General features: G+C 35.4%; 1 non-coding gene and 1 pseudogene across 1 annotated transcript; one reads left to right on the top strand and one right to left on the bottom strand.

Moving 5' to 3' along the window:
* The first annotated feature begins 10,067 nt into the window (after positions 1–10,067).
* Positions 10,068–14,553, top strand: LOC130954564 (anaphase-promoting complex subunit 5-like; annotated as a pseudogene).
* A 452-nt stretch (positions 14,554–15,005) lies between these two features.
* Positions 15,006–15,077, bottom strand: TRNAE-UUC (transfer RNA glutamic acid (anticodon UUC)). The gene has a single exon. It is a non-coding gene; the product is annotated as a tRNA-Glu (tRNA).
* Positions 15,078–19,489: the final 4,412 nt, after the last annotated feature.

Raw genomic sequence — 19,489 nt, 5'->3', positions numbered from 1 at the left:
ACTCAATTTTTGAGGTGGAAAGAACTTTGCCAAGAAGGCATTGACTAGCTTTTCCCATGAGTCCAGGCTTTCTTTAGGTTGTGAGTCCAACCATGTCCTAGCTCTGTCTCTTACAGCAAAAGGGAATAGCATAAGTCTGTAGACCTCAGGGTCAACCCCATTAGTCTTGACAGTGTCATAGATTTGCAAGAATTCAGCTAAGAACTGATGAGGATCTTCCAATGGAAGTCCATGGAACTTGCAATTCTATTGCATTAGAGAAACTAATTGAGGCTTAAGCTCAAAGTTGTTTGCTCCAATGGCAGGGATAGAGATGCTTCTCCCATAGAAGTCGGGAGTAGGTGCAGTAAAGTCACCCAGCACCTTCCTTGCATTGTTGTTGTTGTTGTTGTTTTCGGCTGCCATGGTTTCTTCTTCTTTGAAGATTTCTGTCAGGTCCTCTACAGAGAGTTGAGCCTTAGCTTCTCTTAGCTTTCGCTTCAAGGTCCTTTCAGGTTCAGGGTCAGCTTCAACAAGAATGCCTTTGTCTTTGTTCCTGCTCATATGAAAGAGAAGAGAACAAGAAAATATGGAATCCTCTATGTCACAGTATAGAGATTCCTTGAGGTGTCAGAGGAACAGAAAAATAGAAAGAAGAGGTAGAAGAATTCGAACTTAATTAGATAGAGTTCGAATTGTGCATTGAGAATGAGTGGTACTCCATAAATAGAAGGATGTGGGAAGAGAGGAAGAAATTTTCGAAAATCAAGTGAAATATTTTGAAAACATTTTTGAAAAACTCTAATTGATTTTCGAAAATCAAGAGTGGAAAAAAAGTCAAGTAATTTTTTTTGAAAAAGATTTTTGAAATTAGAAATCAAAAGGATATGATTAAAAACTGTTTTGAAAAAGATGTGATTAAAAAGATATGATAAAAAAATTATGCTTTTAAAAAGATATGATTGAAAAGATATGATTTGAAAACAATTTTTAAAAAGATTTGATTTTAAAAATTAATGACTTGCCTAACAAGAAAAGATATGATTCAAACATTAAACCTCTCTCAACAGAAAAGGCAACATACTTAAAATGTTCAATCAAATCATTAATTGTTAGCAAGTATCTTTGAAAAAGGAAAGAAATTGATTTTGAAAACATTTGATTGAAAAGATATGATTTGATTTTGAAAAACTTTGAAAGCTTGAAAAAAATTGATTTTGAAAACAAAATCCTCCCCCTTGTGCCATCCTGGCGTTAAACGCCCAGAATGGTGTACATTCTGGCGTTTAACGCCCAATGCACTACCTTTTTGGGCGTTAAACGCCCAACCAGGCACCCTGGCTGGCGTTTAAACGCCAGTCTGTCCTTCTTCACTGGGCGTTTTGAACGCCCAGCTTTTTCTGTGTAATTCCTCTGCTGCATGTTCTGAATCTTCAGTTCCCTGTACTATTGACTTGAAAATAGAACCAAGATCAATTAAACAATGCATGCAAGACACCAAACTTAAAATTAGACACTAGACTCAAACAAGAAACATAAAATCTTTTTGGTTTTTATGATTTTTATAAATTTTTTGTGCTTTTTCGAAAATTATATGAAAATAGAAAATAAAGGTTTCAGAATTCTTAATTTGAATTCCAGGAATCATTGCAATACTAGTCTAAGACTCCGGTCCAGGAATTAGACATGGCTTCACAGCCAGCCAAGCTTTCAAAGAAAGCTTCGGTCCAAAACACTAGACATGGCCAATGGCCAGCCAAGCCTCAGCAGTTCATTGCTCCAACAGCAAGATTGATAGAAATCAACAAGCTCTTGTGATGATAAGTTGAAACCTCGGTCCAATAAGATTAGACATGGCTTCTCAGCCAGCCAGATTTCAACAGATCATCATGAAACTCTAGAACTCATTCTTAAGAACTCTGGAAAAAAATACCTAATCTAAGCAACAAGATGAACCGTCAGTTGTCCATACACAAAACAATCCCCGGCAACGGCGCCAAAAACTTGGTGTTGTTGCCGGATCAAAACATGGCACTGTTATTGCAGGGAACAAATGCGAAACTGTAGTTAGGACATTTAAATCCCCGGCAACGGCGCCAAAAACTTGGTGCGCGAAATCGTGATCACTACAACTTCGCACAACTAACCAGCAAGTGCACTGGGTCGTCCAAGTAATAAACCTTACGCGAGTAAGGGTCGATCCCACGGAGATTGTTGGTATGAAGCAAGCTATGGTCACCTTGTAAATCTTAGTCAGGCAGACTCAAATGGGTATAGATGATGAATAAAACATAAAGATAAAGATAGAGATACTTATGTATATCATTGGTGAGAGCTTCAGATAAGCGTATGAAGATGCTTGTCCCTTCCGTCTCTCTGCTTTCCTACTATCTTCATCCAATCCTTCCTACTCCTTTCCATGGCAAGCTTATGCAAGGGTTTCACCGTTGTCAGTGGCTACCTCCCATCCTCTCATTGGAAATGTTCAACGCACCCTGTCACGGCACGGCTATCCATCTGTCGGTTCTCAATCAGGCCAGAATAGAATCCAGTGATTCTTTTGCGTCTGTCACTAACGCCCCGCCCTCAGGAGTTTGAAGCACGTCACAGTCATTCAATCATTGAATCCTACTCAGAATACCACAGACAAGGTTAGACCTTCCGGATTCTCTTGAATGCCGCCATCAGTTCTTGCCTATACCACGAAGACTCTGATCTCACGGAATGGCTGGCTCGTTTGTCAGGTGAGCGCTCGGTTGTCAGGCGATCAACCATGCATCGTGTATCAGGAATCCAAGAGATAAACACTAGAGCCTCGTTTGCTTGTAGAACAAGAGTGGTTGTCAGTCACTTTGTTCATGAGTGAGAATGATGATGAGCGTCACATAATCATCACATTCATCAAGTTCTTGAGTGCGAATGAATATCTTAGAATAAGAACAAGCGGAATTGAATAGAAGAACAATAGTAATTGCATTAATACTCGAGGTACAGCAGAGCTCCACACCTTAATCTATGGTGTGTAGAAACTCCACCGTTGAAAATACATAAGAACAAGGTCTAGGCATGGCCGTGAGACCATGCCTCCCAAAGAGGGTTCAATCATAAAAACATGATCAAAAGCTTCTAAGATTGAAAGATTTAAAATACAATAGTAAAAGGTCCTACTTATAGGTCCTACTTATAAGTAAATGACATAAAAATCCACTTCCGGGCCCACTTGGTGTGTGCTTGGGCTGAGCAATGAAGCATTTTCGTGTAGAGACTCTTCTTGGAGTTAAACGCCAGCTTTTATGCCAGTTTGGGCGTTTAACTCCCATTTAGGTGCCAGTTTCGGCGTTTAACGCCGGGAAATCTGAAGGTGACTTTGAACGCCGGTTTGGGCCATCAAATCTTGGGCAAAGTATGGACTATCATATATTGCTGGAAAGCCCATGATGTCTACTTTCCAACGCCGTTGAGAGCGCGCCAATTGGGCTTCTGTAGCTCCAGAAAATCCACTTCGAGTGCCGGGAGGTCAGAATCCAACAGCATCTGCAGTCCTTTTCAGTCTCTGGATCAGATTTTTGCTCAGGTTCCTCAATTTCAGCCAAAAAATACCTGAAATCACAGAAAAACACACAAACTCATAGTAAAGTCCAGAAAAGTGAATTTTAACTAAAAACTCAACTCAAACTACTAAAAACATACTAAAAACAATGCCAAAAAGCGTACAAATTATCCGCTCATCACTCCCCACATGAACCCATGGGGGTTCCGTGAACATCCGAAGGTTGGGACGCTAATCGATTTATCGCTTGCTCCAATTGGTGAAGAGTTACATGAAATTGGTTCACTGTTTCCTTGAGACGATCCTTTGATTCTTGTTCCATTGGATATGGGCATGGTGCATATGGAAGTGGTGGCTCTTGGGAGTAGTTGGGTTGGAATTGGGGCGGATACGGGTTAGGGTCATAAGGAGGTGAATGGTTGTAGTTGTCTTGTGAGTATGGTGGTTCAAAGTTATATTGAGGAGGTGGGTCATAAACATATGGCGGGGCTTGTTGGTAACTACAAGGGGGTCCACAATATCTATCATCGTGGTACGCACCTCGGAATGGCTCTTGACTATAGTAATTGGGTGGAGGTAGTTTGTCACGAAGGGGTCCACCATAACTATTGTCTTGGTATTCATCGTAGAATGGTCGTTGTCCATAGTTCTTTGGAAAGTGTGGTTGCCAAAAGGGTTTATCAGATCCTCGGGGCTCTTTCCATCTTTGATTGTTTCGACTTTGATGCATGTTCCTACTATAGCTTCCATTCCTTGCAACAATATTGGAACCAAACTTAAAGCCAGAAGGGTGAGAATTCATATTAGTGAATAAAAATTAAAAACAAAAACAAAACAAATAAACAAGCAAAAGCAAATATTTACAATAACCAATAATAAGGCACACGTTTGCAAATCCCCGGCAACGGCACCATTTTGATGAACGAATTTTCTGTCGGTAAAGAATTTCACAAATAAATTCTCGTTGTAAGTATAGTTTCTAAACCAGCAAAGAATCCTTTCGTACAAAAATTTTGGTTGTCACAAGTAACAAAACCCAATAAAATTTATAACCGAAGTATTCAAACCTCGGGTCGTCTCTCAAAGAATTGCAGGGAGGTATGATTTATTATTGGTTATGGAAAAGTATCTTTTGGGTTTTTTGAAAGGTTTGAACAAGGAATTTAGATGGCAAGAAAATAAATTAATAACTAGAAAAACTCTTAACAAGGTATGAGAACTGGAAATCCCATCCTAGTTATCCTTATCAGTTATGATGAGAATTGTTTATTGCTCCCACTTAGTTAACCCTTACTAAATAAAGGAAAGTCAATTGGACTAATCAGTTTGATTCCTCAAATCCTAGTCAACTCCTATGGAAGGACTAGCGTTAGAGGGATCCAAATCAATCAGCAAATTCCAATTTTCAATCAGCACCGAGTTTGATAACTCAAGTGTCACCAATTACTCAACCAAAGCCAAAGGGGGAAAAATCCAAATTATTTATATCATAAATAAAAGAAAGCAATCATAAATCTAAAATACCTCAAATTATATTAAATATAAAATCAAATCTAACATGAGAATTCATAAATCAAAGTAATAGGATAAATAGAAATAGAAGAGAAACCAAAGTAAAGGAACATTGAACTTGGAATGAAAAAGAAATAGCCTAAAACTAATAGAAATCCTAAATCCTAAAACCTAGAGAGAGGCTCTAGAAAAACTACATCTAAAACTAAAATTGTGAATAATAAATGTTTCTATCTCTCCCCTTGAATGGATGCATTCCCCCACTTTATAGCCTCTAATCTGTGTTTCTCGGCTTGGATTTGGGTCGAAAAGGAGTCCAGAAATTGCTGGGGACGTTTTCTGCAAATTTCTGCACGTTGTGTCCGTCACGCGTGCGCGTCATTTGGAAGTTTTCCTTGTCACACGTACGCGTCAGTCACGCGTACACGTCGCTTATGTTCCGTGTGAGTCACGCGTCCGCGTCGTCCATGTGTGCGCGTCGCTGCCATTTCCTTTCAAAACTTCATTTTCACGTGTTCCTTCCACTTTTGCATGTTTTCTTTCTGTTCTCTTATCTATTCCTGCCCTATAAAGCCTGAAAATACTCAACACACGGATCACGGCATCGAATGGTAATAAAGGATAATTAAAATTAATAATTTTATGGTCTTAGAAAACATATTTTCACATACATTAAGGGGTAAGGAAGGAATTGTAAAACCATACAATTTATATGAATAAGTGAGCAAAGACTTGATAGAAACCACTCAATTGAGCATAATATAAATCATAAAATAGTGGTTTATCACTTACACTTGGAGAAAATGCCATAAGATGTTGGTAATTTTCCTTATACATCTTTCTGTTTTGTTTCATGATCCTATGGAGATTCCCTTACAAGTTGGGTTAGCACTTGGCTGTTGAAAGCTACGATGAGTCATAGTCAAATTCAAATTTGATCAGAGTCTGGATTAGTCCCAGATAGGATTTGGTAGATCCTATTCAAAACATTGGTGTACATAACTCGGCGAAAAAGTTTGTCAAATTTGATCAGCATTGTGACAGAGACTGGATATATGCTACATTGCATTTAGTAGCTAAACCAAGATACATCTACATGATACTTATACTACTCTATTCCTTTTCTGTTTCTGTTGCTCAAAAGACAAAAATAAAGTGTCCCTAAACCCAACACGGGACAACATTAACAAAAATCTCCTAACTTCCTTTGAAAAGGCAACAAGTAAGATTCAGAAAAAAGGGAGGCTAACTGCTTACATATAGCCGCCTCTTCTCTTAAGCACTGATAGCCATCAAAGTTTAATTTTAATGCACTGACTTAGTCAAATATTTTGTATAGTGGTTCAATTGCATTCTTCCATTTACATGAATATTCATACTATTAACATAAAATGTAATTATTTCTCCTGACATGTTGCTACACACTTAAATGCACATGAAATACTATTAATTGTAAAATACTATTATATTCTCTTAGAACTAAATAAAAGGTTATTTCACTGTTGTTAATATTAAATTTAAATTCATAATTGCTGACAAAATCTTTAACCTTTAGTAATAATTTAGTATTTTTTAGATTAATGCTAAACGGAATATGTTACTACCTTAGGAATAAACTAAAACCTATATCAATTTTTTAAATTTCAATCTTCGAATATTATTTTCTTATTTTGAAAAATAATTTTCAATGTGTTGTCATAATTTTAAAAGGTAAAATTTAATATTTTCATAGGCGACTCTTTTGAAATATATTTCATGTGGGATTTTCATATTACCTCTTTTCTGTATTAATTTTTTAACTAATCCTTTTCTAATTTTATTTAAATTTTATACAAGAGAAAAAAAAATTTTTACAATCTCAACTTGTATTTGCAATTAATTATATTCATAATAAGAGAACCACCTCAACTATTTTCAACATGCTAGTTCATCTTTATTTTTTCCTAGTTCACTACACTAGCTTTGCATGCATATTGTTTTTGGCAGCCTCAAATTTTTCCTGAAAGGGAACTTTTTTTTCCGATTTGAGTAACGTTATAACTTTTACTCCCTAAACCCATTAACATCCTATTGCTTCTCTCCAAAACATATTTGGGCCCAACATATTTAGTTGCCGTTACGGGGTCCATCTCCAAAGCCCATTACGGAGCTTCCTTCACTCTGGCTAGCTGGTGCAGCTCCACACCATCCAGCCTCAACAAGGAGTCTGACACCAATGTCCAGCTGCTCCCCATCAAAGATCATCATGCCACTTGTCACCACAACCTACTCCAAAAAGGAATCTGTATAGATTGATATCTGTATGTTATAATTACCCTTTCTCTATTCATACCGGAAGTTTATTTTTCATACAATAATGGTCAATAGTAATTTTTCTTTCAGGTAAAGTATAAATAACTTTTGAATTGAAATAGAAGGGAGAGAGTAAATTTCAGTGTTGGCAGTTTTTTCCTTATAAATTTTGCAATTGAAAAAACTGGTAAGAGAGTGAGAACTAGTACCAGCAACCAAACACAGAAAAAAGGTAGAGTATGGTTTTGAAAATCAGACCGGATTGATCGGTTGAATTAATCTAACCGAAAATTAACGATGAAAATGGTTTGATCTAATATTTAAAATTGCTGATTTAAAAACCGCCCAAAAACCATTAAACCAACTAGTTCTTAGTATACGGCCGTTTTGGTTATTTTTTAAAAAAAACCCATGGGTCGCTAGGGATGAGTACGGGTAGCGAGTACCCGATTACCCTTCCGAATCCGAACTGAACCAATTAAATTGGTTCTAAAACTAACGGATAATCGGGTCCAACTCGAACTAAATCAATGACTCTTTTTAGTAATTGGTTCAGGTAGCGGCTTTGGGAGTACAGAACCCAAACTAATTCGTAGACCCGGTCATATATTAATTGAAAGATTATTCCTTTGAAAGATTATTTTTATTGCACTTTTGTATTTAGCATCTAATGTGTTCGGTGTTTAACATGTTTGGATTTTAATGTGTTTGGGGTTTAATATGTTTAGATTTTAATGTGTTTAGTTTTTAATGTATTTTGTGTTTAACATGTTTGGATTATTTCTATTGATGTTATATGCTTATCGTACTTACAGAATTTTTAAGATAAAAATTTTGTTTTTTTTTTATAAATTTCTGTTTCATCGGGTATCCAATTATCCGAATCGAACCAATTCGTTCTTAATTGGTTTGATTTGGTTCGGATAAATACACAAAAAAACGTAAATTCAAACCAAATCAAACCGATTATAATTCAATTAGTTTGATTCTAATTTCACCTTAAACCTGAACCAACCCGACCCGTGTTCACCCCTACAAGTCCCCAACACCCCCCCTTCGTGAATGTCACTCAGCAGCAAAGAAAGCCCTTCTTCAAAGTTCAAAAATCAAAACCGTAGCTTCTTCAACGGTTCTACCGCCGCCATACGTGGTTGTCAGTGCCTCCGCGGCTCCTCCTTCCCCCTGTTCCAAATCCAGACCCTCTCTTCTAGCTCGGCACATCGTGTCGCCATTGTCTTGCTGCTCGCTGTCGTGTTGCCGTTGTCTCTTTGTTATCCTGCTCTCCATCAAAGGTTAGTGGCACTGCTTACAGGGTTTTTCACTTTTTTCTTTTATGCTCTGTTGAGTTTGTTTTGAATGTCTGATTAGTGATTTTTGAATGTGAAATCGATCAAATCATTGATTTTGTATTGTTGACATTATTGCTAAAGAAGAATTTGTTATGCTGCTGCTAGTTTTTCATTTCTGAGTATGCTGTTTTTGAATTTTTCTTGATAGATTTATTGATTTCAGGGTTTAGGGTGATTATTGTTATTTTTTTAATTTTGTTGCTGATTGTTCTTGATTTCTAGCTCGGTTCAATATTTAGTAATGGAGTTTTTGATTGGGTTTATCGTTTGAGAGCTACTGTTTTTTACTGTGGTGTTGCCTTATTGATTTCAGTTATGGTCTTATACTCTTATGAATGATTATTTGATTTCTAGCTATGCGGCTGCTGTTTTTAATTTTGTGGATGATTTATTAATTTCAGTTATGGATGATAGTATTAATCAAGAAGCACTTACTGATAAAGCAATTGTCTTTTAAATATGTATTGCTATTGTATCATGTGCATTTTTGGTTATATATATCTCTTAAGTGAGAAAATTATCAACATGATTAATTTTTGCCATGCTTTTTAATGTTTGCTTGATTAAGTTAGTTTGTGTTTGAAATAATAACCTGTAATACAAAAATTCAAGACATAGCTCTTGAAAATGGTTTTTCTCCTAAAATTTAAGGTGAAAAAAAATATTTTTAGGATGTTCAAACTAAGCTGGTGTATATATAATTGTAAATGATCTCATAATAACTGTTGAACCAATTTGTTTATAGTCTCAGTGAAACTATTAGTGGAGACCTTGTTTATGTTGTGTTAATTTTTAGTTTAAAGATGGTAATTTATTAGTAGAGTTTGTCCATTTTGGCCTTAAGTTTAATTTGGTGCTGAAGTGATGGCTTTCTTTTATGTTTGTTGTCTCATTCGATTTATTACAGGTATCAATAGATAAAACGAAAGGAAAAACCCGCTCCAATAATTATATCTAGTCATGTATCTTATATTGAACCTATTTTCTACTTTTATGAATTATTTTCTACTATTATGGCATTTGAGTCTCATGACTCCATACTTTATGTTGCACCATTATTAAAGCAATGCAGGTAGTTTGGCTTCTGCTTTACATCTTAATTAGCACGCTCAGTTAAAAAAATAATAAAATACATACATATATTATCATTTTGAATTATCATTTTAAATTTGTATTTTGATAAGATCATATGATTTTGTTTGATGATATTTTATATAGTATTTTAAATTTAAAAAATATTTTAAAATTTATATTAAATTATAATTATATTTTAGAATATTTATTTATAATTTATTTATTATTTTAATCTAAAACGATGGACCAACAAACCAGTAACTAGAACGTTCAATGACGAGTCCGGTTCTTAAAACCTTACCAAACCCTAATCAAAATCCTCATTCTTCATCCCTCAGCCTTCCGAGCTTCAATCTTACTCACCTTCCCTTTGTTGCACCCCAGACGCACTATTTTACACACTCAATTTCAGCTAAGCATTTTCACAAACACAAAGCAGGCATAATGAGTGGGATATTGAAACAACCAGGTGCATTCGCCATCACTCCCCACAAGGTTTCAGTCTGCATTCTGCTCAAGATCTACGTCACCCTGCTCAAATCTCCCTCCCTTTCCCTTTCTCCTCAGTTGCCCACCACAACCGCCTCGGATTGTTCTTGCTCTCCCTCACCAAGGTTCCCTTTTGAATTTTCCATTCCTAGCTTCTTCTTCATTTCTTATCAAGGATAACTTGAATTTTTATGTCATATTTGTCTATGGAAAAGTTTGACTTGTGTGATTGGTTTCTTAATTGTTTGAAAATGTTGGTGACTATGCAGTCGTGTGATGATATATTGGAACCAAAATTGGATGAACTCATCCATCAGTTGAGAATGATGAGCCAAAATTGGATGTCGACTTGGATTATTGATCAGTTGATGACTAGGCTGTCGTCTCTGTCGTCACCTGATGATTTGTTTAATTTTTTTAGTGATATACGAGGTGGGTTGAACAGCATTGATGTTAGTAGACCTCATCTTATTTACGCGGCTGGTTGTCGATTATTTGTTAGATTGAATTTGGAGATTTGTTAATACTAAAAATGACATTGTGCAGGAATACATGGGGGTCCTGATTCGGGTGCCATTGAAGATGATCAAATTATTTTGGACCTTAACAGTAACCTGGGCATATTTCTTCGGCGGTGTGTGCTTGCTTTCAATTTGTTATCATTTGAGGTATGACATATGACAATAAAAGGTGGGAGAAGTGTATGGCTAGATAGTTGCTTTCTCTGATGTTCCATTGTATTCATTATTTCTAGTACTAGCCGCTACCATCATGGCGTCATAGACGTGCTTTGCCTTTGAATGAGTATGCATTGATGTAATAAAGTTTGTGGTGAAATCAGCATGACAGCCCTGATTTTTTTTTTCATGAAAAAAGTTGCTATTGGGAACTTAACATGCAATTTTGAGTCTTTAGCAAAAACTTTATTTGAATGTTCAGGGTGTGTGTCACCTCTTGACAAACATAGGGATATACTGTAAAGAAGAATTCTCAAATTGTCCTCTTGACGAAGCACCTAATTTAGATGATTCTAGTAGTAATTTGGAGACGTATTCAGAATATGAGAACATGGAACTGGAGAATTTTGTATATGAAAAGGTTTCAGAAGAAATTGAAGCAAGAAAGGAGGCTAATGAAAGAATTCCATTCCATCTTCATGTACCAAATACGCTTGTGAGTTTAGTTGATGGTATGGTTGTGATTGGGCTGTTCTCTGTTTGCTACTTTGTATAGTTCATCCTTTAATTAAAGATAGAAAATAAAAACATAAAATCAGAACATTAAATAAGCTCATCCTGGTTCACGAAGGTGTCTGAATATTATAGACCAGGACTTTTTATAATTTATGCAATTTTTTTCCTGTTTCTTGATATAGTAATCTAATTGTGCTTGGTCAAAATTTACACACACAGATATTGATGTTTCGGGTGATTTGGCATCTAAACAGAGTGAGAAAGTTAGAGTAGCTAGTCCTTATGGAGATCCTTCAAGTAACATGCTAAGAGATGATGATCCTAGTGGTGCAGTATTCCTGCGCACAAACTGGCAGGTGCAAGGGTACTTACAAGAGCAAGCTGATATAATTGAAAAGTATGCATCTTGTAGGCCTTGAACTTCTCTTGATATATTTGAATATGGAATTGTAGAAGTGCCTTTCATCTATAGTAAATTTCATTTTTTATTTTTGTTGCAGGAATGGAGGTGTCGTCTCTTTGAATGGGTTTGAAATTGTTCTATGACAGCTACAGAAGTTGGCACCTGAACTACATCGAGTAAGCTTAGGATATTGATTTTTTATTTTTGTTATTCTTTAAGTTTGCTGATATTGAATTTTACATCCATCTAGGTTCACTTTCTGAGTTACTTGAATAGTCTTTCTCATGATGATTATATTGCTGCTTTGGAGAATCTTCATTGCTACTTCGATTACAGGTATTTGAACTGTTAGTTCTTTTCTAGTCTCTCTACTGATATGAAATTGGACAATGAATTGTTAATTCCTCATTTGGTGACTAGTTATTTTAAAGCAAGTGATAGAGGTAAAAAGGCATAATCATTGTGCCTGGGTACAAACGAGGCCTTGTTGCACTATGTTGCGAAGTATCACTTTTCTCGGTTGTTGTAACTTATCTGTCAAACCATTATTTGTCTGTGTAGTACTTCCTCAAAAGGTTGACTTTACCTTGTGTAGGAATTGTGTATCAATTTTCATGACAATTATTCAATTAGAATATGTACACTTTACCTAAGAAATTGCTATGCCCATCTCATCCTTAATGGATTTCTAGTGCAACTTCAATCATCTAAACTGATTGCAATCCCTTTCAAGTTGTTTATCACTGAAGACTATCTTCAACTTGCTTGCATTTGACTTTTCTATAACCTCAGTTTCTCTCCAGCCCGTCCTCTTGTGTTACCAAGTCGTGAGTGAATTAATAACCAAACATAGCGAAATCCGACCTATCCACCGGAAACGCTGTTCATGCTTCCTACCTCCTCCACTCCAGCGACCTCAATTTCCTCTTCTCCGCTCCTTACTCCGCCTCAATCTCCGGCGACGATGCCTCCGCTGCCATTCCCTCCTTCTCTGCTTCCGATTGTCACTCCTTCGCAGCTAAACACGGCCTCGCCGTCCGCGCCGTCGCCATCGAGGTGGAAGACGCCTCCGCTGCCTTCTCCGCCAGCGTCCCCAACGGTGCGAAACCTGTATCTCTGGCAGTTCTCGACAACAGCGTCGGATTCCTCAAGGTTCATCTCTACGGCGACATCGTTCTCCGCGACATCAGCTACTCCGACCCGACCCGAGAATCTGACCGGAATCCTGGCTTACGGTTCCTCCCTGGATTCGAAGCCGTGGAGGCTGATTCGTCGTTCCCGAAGCTAGATTACTGTATCCGGAGACTTGACCACGCCGTCAGGAACGTGCCGGAGCTGGCGCCGGCAGTGAATTACTTGAAGAAATTCACCGGATTCCACAAGTTCGCTGAGTTTACGGCGGAGGACGTTGGAACGAGCGAGTCAGGGCTGAACTCGGTGGTTCTTGCGAGCAACGATGAGATGGTTCTTCTTCCGTTGAACGAACCAGTGTACAGAACAAAGAAGAAGAGCCAGATTGAGACATACCTGGAGCACAACGAAGGTGCAGGGTTACAGCACTTGGCTTGGTCTCCGAAGACATATTCAGAACTCTGAGGGAGATGAGGAAGAGAAGCATCATCGGTGGTTTTCAGTTCATGCCGTCTCCGCCGCCAACGTATTACCGGAACTTGAAGAAGCGTGCCGGTGATGTGCTGAGTGATGAGCAGATTAAGGAGTGTGAGGAGCTTGGGATTCTTGTTGATAGGGATGATCAGGGCACTCTGCTTCAGATTTTCACCAAACCTGTTGGTGATAGGTCAGTGAATTTTATTGAATCACAATTGCAATTGCGGCGCATTTTAGTTACGGTCTTTGCCTGAAGTTGATAGTCTATAATTTAGTCAAGTCAAATGATCTCAAAGTTTTGGGCTATCAACTTCAAATGAAAATAATTATGTTTGAATCTAGGACTATATAGTAGTTGACCAACTATAATCATTTCGAGATATTGTTCTTATTTATGCTATGAATGCTGATTGGTTCTTGTTTGTCTTAAATTTGCAGGTCAAGCATTTTTATAGAGATAATTCAGAGAACTGGATGCATGCTCAAGGATGAAGAAGGCAAGGTGTACCAAAAAGGTGGATGTGGGGGTTTTGGAAAAGGCAACTTCTCTGAGCTTTTTAAATCCATTGAAGAATATGAGAAGACTTTGGAAAGTAGAAGAATTGCATAATGGGATTCTGTCCCTTGCAATTTGCCTGAAATGAGAACTACCAGTGACTAAATAAGCTATGTTATTTAGATCCAATAATCAAAAGCTCATAGATAAAGCAAAACAATTACACACAGTCACTTAGGCAATGCTCTTTTCTTCTTGTATTATTTACCATATAGTTGTGCATGAATGATATACAAACAATCTTTGGTACTTAACTGGTCAAGGTATATTCTCTTCAGGACTATTGCCCTTAAAAGTGATGTTAAAATCTTAACTTGCTTGAATGTTAATATCTTTTAGCTTTCAATTGTCGAAGAGTGAGATGATAAATTGGAATTTGATAATGACAGGTAGCATTGGGTTTCAACACACAACTTCACAGTAGCAGCCTGTTTTACTTAGCAGTTAGCAGTGCTTGATATTTAATAAAACCCTGTTAATATTTACCCACCAAAAAGCAGAGGATATTTCAATAGCAATAATTAAGAGCCACGTCCTACGAGGTATATTTATTTTGGAGATGCCAAATTAGTGCAGAGAGCCAGGATTCCCTTGCATGTCTATAAAACAGAAATATCAAAGATTGGTATGTTACTGTTTTGTATTACTAACAGTTAAGTATTTGCCATGCTATGCATATACATGCTGTTACCGTGCCATCTGCATGAATGATTTGTCCATTTGTCAAGTGAACAACGGAAAAAAGTTGTGCTTCATAAAGTATTAGAAAAGAAAATTATTTGTAAAGATTTTATAAATGCGTTAAAATTAAAATGTTATGTAGTCTAATATTTTTCTATGAATCTTATCAAAATCCTAACAAAAGTGAATAATTTAATCATCACAGAGGGGACAGGGCAATAATTTCTCAATGTATTTATTGGGAACCGGAGGCATATTATTGTGGTAAAGTACTAAAGTTGGAAAACTTTGATGCAAAAAAAGAAAAGGGTAAAATAAATTCCGTTGCCGGGAATCGAACCCGGGTCTCCTGGGTGAAAGCCAGATATCCTAACCGCTGGACGACAACGGAATTGTTGAATTAAATTTGCAAACAGTTTTTAAAGAATCAAAACCAGTTGCTCAAAGATTATGTTCACAGATGCAAATTGGGAAGACTAGATATTACAGCGAGTCGCCCACACATACAATAATTTACAATCTATCACCATATATTCATATAGTTGTGTATTTTATATTTCAGATTTTTGCAATACCTTATTCATATTCAAATCTATTATAAATTTATAATTATTATTAAAACCTATTGTTAAAGCTTGTAACACTTATTTAACGTAGAATTGTAAGGCTTCAACTATATTGGACTTTGATTAAGTATTATATTAATAGACGGTGAAGCAAGGATATTTTAGTGAGTTGCTGTGTTTATGTGTTGGACAAATTTTAGACTCATTCGACATGTGTATCTACTGTGTTCAATTGTATCTTAATAAAATTAAAAAATTTTTTACCAAACACTTTTAAATACTATCACATGTCAATATGTGTGTTTTATGTCTTATAAAATTTTAAAACTAGTGTGTCAGCATATCTCGTATCGTATTGTGTTCAATGTCTATGTCTGTACATCATAACTAATAGGTAATATTTTTTGATGGAACTAATAATATAAATGAAACTAATTACATAACTTGATTGCATTTTTCTGAGAAGTAAGGTTGAAAAAGTTGAATAAGGAGTAAACAGTCAATCAAAAATGAATACATAACTAAATTTTTTGTTATCTAAAAACAGGTTTAGGTTTTAAATTAATCATAACCATGTAAAGCCGTAGTTTAAATTGCTTCTGAACTTGAAAATGAATGTAACTATACCCTTGAGTCTAAATGTTCTCATCACTTGTGGTTGTATCATTCACCAAAGCATATTACTGTTCTAGAGCCAAGATTAACTTTCCTATCTTATTCACTAGTTATTATTATCTACATAAAATCCAAATATTCTTTCCTAGAATTTAAATTGTAGTTTAATTTCACGTGTACCTTTTGTGAATTTAAATTGTAGTTTAATTTCACGTGTACCTTTTGTTTTAGTGATGGAGTTGATCAATTTGTTTTTTAAATATACCATTTGGCTTTCTCTTCTTTTCAAAATGGTGGTAATAGTCATGTCCTTAATAACTTCGTCAGCATGTCAAAAAATGATGCTCAATAATTGATCATGCATAATTTGTACTATATACTTAACAAAAAATTCAGTTACTTGTTAATTTAATCAATGAAAAAAGGGTAGAAAGCATAGAAATTTAGAATAAACACAATTCACTTGATATTAGAGCGTAAGACATTGTCATTTAGACAATTATATTTGGCTGTCAAAGACTTTTTAAAAATAATAATATACACATAATGACAAAAAAGAGATATTGGTTAAAACTTAAAAGTGTAAAACACATAAATACTAAATATAATAATATGATAATCAGCACATAAAATACTCATAACAACTAAGTAGTTAATGCTTATGATATAGTTAATAAAGGAATAATAAAGAAGCAACATACGGTTATGATAGTATACTGGCATAACATTTAACCATATAGATTAGTCAAATTGGAAATGCTTAACATAATCTATATTTTATAGCATCCTAAGAACACATCAAAATAAAGTGTCAGTCAGTCACCGAATTAAAATGCAGTATTCTAAATATAAAAAAGAGAGTTAAAACTAAAATTTTCGGAAGGCCTAAGGCCATAGTTCAAAAATTAAAAGAGACTTTACTTTATCCTCCGCTTCAAAAAAAAAAAAAAACTTTACTTTCAAGCATTGGACAAAGATAATAAAACTTTTAACGGTGGATAACTTAATCTTTAAAGTATCTGTAGAATATACACTAAATCGTTTGAACCATTAAAAAAATGGATGTCTGGAAGAAAAAATTAAATGAGATAAAAAAAAATAGAAAATATGAGAAATATACTTTTATTATGTGTAATTATTTTAATTTAAAAATATTTTAATTTTAATTTTTTATGTTATTAAATTTTTTAATTCTAAAAGAGTGTTTATACTTTATACTCGGTGTGAAGTAAAGCGTGTGTTGCACTTTCATTATAAAAGTAACATGTTGAATTTGAGTAACAGCAAACCGCCGGGGAACTAGCGTGTTAGCCGGTGGTCCCTTTTCCATATAAATTAAGATAGGTTTTGATTTAAGAATTTATTTGATTTGAACAAGATTGTGAGAATCGGATCGGTTAATAAATCAGTGATGTGACTGGTTTATTGGTTTAATAGTTCGATCGGAGTTCAACTAGAGTTAATTTGGTTTAATTAAATATTAAATAAAATTATTAAAAATTTAATATATAATTTTAAATATTTAAATTTTAATAAAATTTAACCTCATAAAATTTAAAATTTAAAATTTTAATTTATAACCTAATAATAAAAAATAACAAACAAATTAGTAATACTAATAACCACTAACCATTGAATTTACAAATATAATCATAATTTAAATTTGGAACAAACATAATCATAATTTGGAATAAACAAACAGAATTACAAAAACATATGAAATCAAATTGCAGTAACAAATTAAAAACAGAACAAAAACATAATTTAAAACTCACAAAAATAGAAGACAACAGCACTCAACATAAATCAAATACAGAAGACAGCAATGGAAAAACAACAATTAACCCAGACAAACAAGCAACAATCAACATAATCAAATCCAAAAAACAGCAATTAACTCCCAAAAATAAAAACTGAAGCAAGGTAGGGACCTACTTACAAACTCAAAAATTCAGAAACTCAAGCTAAGCAGAAATTAGCAAACTCAGAATAAAAAATCAGAAACCAAATAAAAGTACAAAAGCAAGCAAAAGTAAATTGAAGATCGGCGGTGAAGGAGGAATCCAAGTGACGGCGATGGAAGAGGGGAAGTGAGCTCGGGCACAGAGGGAATTGAAGACAGGCTTGATGCGTGAGAGAGGGGGATCGACGATGAGGATGGAGCGACGGAGACATGATTTCAAGGTGGCCAACGACGACGAAGACAGAGGCGGTGACATCAACAGCGAGCATACCTGGCAACGTGAGGTGAAGCGATCCAGGAGAAGAGAATCGCGATGGCGGGGCTCGACGCTGGCTGAGGAGAAGAGTTCCTAGGTGACGGCGGCGCTGGTCGCTGGCTGCTACTGCTGGCGGTCTGGGAGAAAGAGAGCGGCTAGGGTTTCGTGTGGAGATCAGAGACAGAGAGAGATGGGCTGGGTGGTGACTGAGTCAGTGGGTTGTGGGTGTGTGCGAGAGAGAAGGGGGGTTTATATATATATATATATATTTATTTTTTTAACTAAAAATTGGTAAAAAAATTGTCCGGTTCAAGCGGTTCACCGGTTAACTGTCGGTTTGACCGTTTTTTATCGGTTTTTTGCCAGACGGTTTTCACTTCAACCGAACCGGCTGGGAGACCGATTCCCGGTTAACCTGGTTGAACCGGCCGGTCCGGTTCGGTCTTCAGAACATTGGATTTGAACATTAATTTTACTTGCAGTGTAATTTAGATTGGATGATTTTTTTAAAAAAATTGTATCCGATTTGATTTAAATTCAAGCGATTTGAATTGGATTAGATTTGCGGTTTTTTAAATTAAAAAAATGAAATATATATATAACAAGTCTTAACATCAAATTTTAAATAACAAACAATGATTTCAACAATATCTTAAAAAAACCAACGATAATATAATAATAGAAATAAAATTATAAGTTAGTTAAAATAAATAAATCACATTTTGAACATAAAATATTTATTAAATAATAATAATACATGAATAATATAAAGATGTATAACAAATTGAACATGTTATAAGTAAAATTGTAAATATAATAATAAAATAATATTTTAGCACATTGTGCAGTTTGGATTGGATTGGATGTGAGAAGTAGATCCAAAATCTTATCCGATCCAGCGATTTACTAAAAAATAGAATCCAATCAAATTCAAATTAGTGCAGTTTTAATCGATTTTCAGTTTGACTTAGATTGGATAAGCGGTTTAATTTGAATCAGTTTGAATTTGAACATCATGAGATTAAGAAACCTCGTAATCCAGCCAATGAGAAACCAAAGAGACACAACATTGCAAACTTTTGGTTTCTTTCTATGTGAAGAGGCAGTGAGGGCGAGTAGGTTTAGTTCAGTTTTACAGCAGTCAATCGTGTGTGCTCGTTTGCTGGCTTTTCCTCTTCCTTCTGCATTTTATCTTATTGATGGACGATTGTGGTGCGGCTTTGTTGTCATTTCAATCCAGGGAGATCATGTTGTTCAACTTTTTTTTGATAGAAATAAAACACAATTTCCTACTTGCAAGAATTAGAGGAGCAACAATATCCACTCACAACAAGTATTAACACCAACACAATAATACCCAATAGCAACGGAAAAATCACATAAATCAGAAATTAGAGACAAGC

The sequence above is a fragment of the Arachis stenosperma genome, chromosome 10 (assembly GCF_014773155.1).
Source record: "Arachis stenosperma cultivar V10309 chromosome 10, arast.V10309.gnm1.PFL2, whole genome shotgun sequence".
Classification (NCBI taxonomy): Eukaryota; Viridiplantae; Streptophyta; class Magnoliopsida; order Fabales; family Fabaceae; genus Arachis; species Arachis stenosperma.
This window is presented reverse-complemented; position numbering and strand designations above follow the sequence as displayed.